This window comes from Lontra canadensis, unplaced genomic scaffold, assembly GCF_010015895.1.
Source record: "Lontra canadensis isolate GAN:19392208 unplaced genomic scaffold, GSC_riverotter_1.0 scaffold1672, whole genome shotgun sequence".
NCBI classification, from domain to species: Eukaryota; Metazoa; Chordata; class Mammalia; order Carnivora; family Mustelidae; genus Lontra; species Lontra canadensis.
In genome coordinates this window covers 1-4,018 of record NW_022632656.1, presented here as the reverse complement: position 1 = coordinate 4,018, position 4,018 = coordinate 1, and the positions used below count along the sequence as shown (strand labels likewise).

Sequence of the window (4,018 nt, the reverse complement as noted above, 5' to 3'; positions counted from 1 at the left end):
GAATTCATGACTCACTAAATTGCATTACAATAGGATTCCTTGCCTTTTCCTCTAACAGCATGGTTTTAAGGTTAATATCCGTAGTGTGTTGCTTAATCAGAGGCTTGGATGGTGAGGCTACAGAGGAGTAGCTCATACTAAACATCTAGGGAAGCATTCCTTTGTACCTGGGGTGGATTATGCAATAGTGCTTATGGCATCCAAGGATGATGGTACCACTTAAGGCAATATGAAAAAAAATGTATCACACGGAATATTCACATGGAGCTTCTATACCTAAAAGACACTGCTACCTCATAATCAAGTTGGAATAGCTGTTTTTAGCATTTTAAAGTGTAACATGCCAAGACATGATTATTTGCATGTTGTTACTCCCCCCCCCCATGCATTCAAAGTGAGCCCGTACATCATCCGTGTTTAACAATGTTTGGGGGACGGATGTGATGTTCCAGCAAGAGATAGCTGCATTTCTGTAACATGGGAATGATGAAGAAGAATTTTATTCCTGTTGATGTGGATGTTTATTCAAAAAAGAGAAGTATTTTTAAATGTTGGTTATTTTTCACATTGATTTAACTGATTTAAGGGAAGAAAATGTGTGAAATTATTCTGAAGCATAAATCCAGTTGTCTTGGAAACTTTGAGAGATAAAAAATGAAAACAAGATATTGTCATGCTTAAACTGCAAGGATCTGAATATAAATCACCTCTAAATTTCTCTATATTTTGTTCCAGTATAAACAAAACTCATTACTAAGGACCAGAAAATATTAAGGACATGGTGGATGTAAAATAGTGCATAGTTTGTAATGTATTTTATTTATATCACCTGTCCAGAAAATCTAAATCCAGCATTTTGTTACTGATTTGGGACAGATTTTTTTCTGGAGGTTCAGTGGAGTCAAGCAAAAGTTAGTCCATCTGTCTGTTTATCTCTCTTTCTTGCTAATAATTTCACATTTGTTTATGCTTTAGGTAACTGTGCCCAAGTGCTGAAATCTCATTTAACGCTTAATCAGATTACAAATTTTAAATGACACAAACAAGTAACATACAACAAAATGCTGTTTGTACTGGGCTTCACTGAGGAAAGCTCAGCGCTGTGAGCAGGTTCTTACAAAATGACCCCTCCCAGCAGCATTAGCTGTAGAGATGCCCACGGTGCTCTCTGATACTTTGCAGAAAATAAAAAGCAAGTAGGGAACTGATGCATTCTTTCACAAAGGCTTTTATAAGCAATAACCTAGTCTAAATGAAAACCATGGAAATTAAAGCACATCCTTTAGTAGAGGCAAACAAACTGTCTCTGAACTAAATATTTCAGGGAGAAAGTGGAATTCCTAAGATTGTAAAAGTGGCATCTAGGATTCTTATGTAGTTAGCTTAAAAAGTGATCCACGTTTAATCAGAAGCAAGAATGACTTTATTTAACAGGACTATTACTAGTGACTTTCGTTAATACACTTGATCTTAGCCAAAAGGCTGAGAAGCAATGTGACTTTTGTTAATAACAAAGCAAGTTGCTTCTGTATATTTCTACTCCTGACCCTTATATCCACTGGCTAATATTCAGTTACCTTTTTCTCCTTTTTTCTTCCTGATCTCAAATTACACACTTCTCTATTGTGGGGTTTCTTTTCCTTTTCTGCTTTTTCTAGTAGCCAAGGATGTGCTCTTTCAGCTATGACCATTCTGGAAACATGGAGTATTGAATAATTATAATCTATAATGTATACATTTTGACTTTAAGTAAGTTAGGCAGATATAAATTTAAAAAGGAGTCACTATCCTCTTTACAGTTATCCCTCTCCTAGGGAAACAACCTTCCCATTCCCTCTCCCTACCCTCCCTACACCACCAGTGCACGTGTGCGCACACACACAGCAATCCGAAGAACAGTGGGAGGTCTCCTGTTATGAGACCACACTTCTAGTTTACCCCCTCTAGGCAGCTTAGCAAATTAGTAGAAATGGAAGAGATGTGTTCTTGTTTGGATGGGTGCTTTGGAATTGATAGTTTGATAGGATCTATAGCCTCTTTTAGGAATTAATGACTTGCCCATCCAAACAATATTTATGGTATTTCCCTCCCAGGGCCTGTTTCTGTTGGGGTTCTGTATCTCTGTAGGATAAATTAAATATACATTTGTCATCAAAACTATTTTTCATTAAATGTCCCCTGTGCATAATTTCTCTTACGATGTTCTGTTTGAGCATGCGGGATAGAAAAGTATAATACGAGTGGACCGACAGGCAAGAAGTAGGGCGTGAGAAGGACTGATTCTTCTGACTCAGTTATTTCTGGTTGAGAGCTGCGAGTTAGGGTAGCTGGGTTCTAAATTCCTCCGATGGAATCAGTGAAGACATCTAAGAGTACCAGTGGTAAGAGGTGTGCAAATCACGAATCTGTTCTGCAGTCTTTCTTAGCTGAAAGGGCCGAATGATAAAGGAAGCTAACACATGAAGTCCAAACTATCTTAGGTGACTTTGAGAAAAATGAGATTAGAAAAAATTTTTTTGTCCTGTCTGTAAGAGCTGTAGTAAGGAGTAGCTGAAGGGGGTGGCATTAACTCCAAGAAACAAATGAGGTAGTCTTGCTAGAAGACAAGAGAGCACTTCGGCACTACTGATGATTTCCTTGGAACTGGCTTCAGAGAGCTTTGTAATGGGAGCCCTGGCGAGACTGTGATCACGCACGCGGTCAGCCAGCCTTTAACGTGGTGGTGAGTCTTCATCAAGGAGTAGAAGAGCAAACTCTGAAGAACTACGGCTGTAGCTGGGGTTGGTTTGGGGTAAGACTTACCCTTTCACCTTACAAGTGGAGTTAAATGATGGAAAGATACTTGAAATGGAGGCAAGGTGAAAGACTATTGTAGATAGGAAATCATAATCTGGCATACAAATGTAATTCTAACATTTGATGTCCATGGCATTTGGGGACTTTCTTGGGACAGGGAGAGGGTCTTTTATTTCTCTTTTGCATGCCCGACCATACCCAGCAGAGGACCTGCCATGTCCTCAGTTCGCAGTTCCTGGTCAATGATGATTTCGAGGCTAGTTGATCATAGCTGCCTATTTATTTTCTTATGGGGAGGTTGGAGTAGTTCTTTTTTTCTGTAAGCAGTTTCTTTGTTGAATTTTTACACGTTTGGGTGTAAATGAGAAGTATCTCAAAAAGGGTGTTTTATGCATAGCTTGAAATGTTCATATAACCTAAAAATATATAGAAAGTCATAGCATCATACCAGGTTAGATTCATGTGGACTTGCATAGAAATTTGCAAATAATAACTTGTATTTCTCATATGATGCAAACTTTTTAGTATTTACATGTTTTTAAATTGAATGACTATATAGAAAATGTACTCTTTCAAGAATATACGCAATTTTCTAATGACAGTGAAATCTTAGACTAAGAACAAAACTTTTCAATTCTTGGATGGATTGAGGAAAGTTATCACTAAAGTATTATCAAGAGTATGATGCTTTTCATGAGATTTTCATTGTAGTGTTAGCAATTTTTCTTTTGATACACATTAATGGTGGTGTTAAGTTAAAAACACAATTCATGTAATTGAAAACTTCCCCACTTTATTCTTACACTAAATGCTTTTGCAAAGTAATGGAGGTTTGTTGGAAAAGATGTTCATTAGGTTCACAGTAAAATGACTCATTGTTAAAAAAATAAAAGAAGACAACCTACCAAATGTAGAGTTTGAGAAAGTAAACACTGCACTCTCAAAAGCTCACTTACTGATTTTCTTTTTTTTTTTAAATTTAAATTCAATTAGCCAACGCATAGTCACTTACTGATTTCCATGTTTACCTTCCTTATCTAAAGAAATTAATTATCCTAGAGTTCTAACAGTATTTAGAATGAGAGTTTAAAGAAGTGAAAGTCTAAGTCAAATGGAAGGAAATGCCCTGTATTAAATCTTTATATGTTGTCAACCTTGGTTGAATTCTCAATTTAAAAAGAAAGAAAGAAAGAAAGAAAGAAAGAAAGAAAGAAAGAAAGAA

At 36.6% G+C, this 4,018-nt stretch overlaps 1 non-coding gene across 1 annotated transcript; it reads right to left on the bottom strand.

Annotated features, from left to right (window-relative positions):
• Positions 1 to 1,306: 1,306 nt before the first annotated feature.
• Positions 1,307 to 1,494, bottom strand: LOC116863573. Its single transcript, XR_004381837.1, has one exon. It is a non-coding gene; the product is annotated as a U2 spliceosomal RNA (small nuclear RNA).
• Positions 1,495 to 4,018: the final 2,524 nt, after the last annotated feature.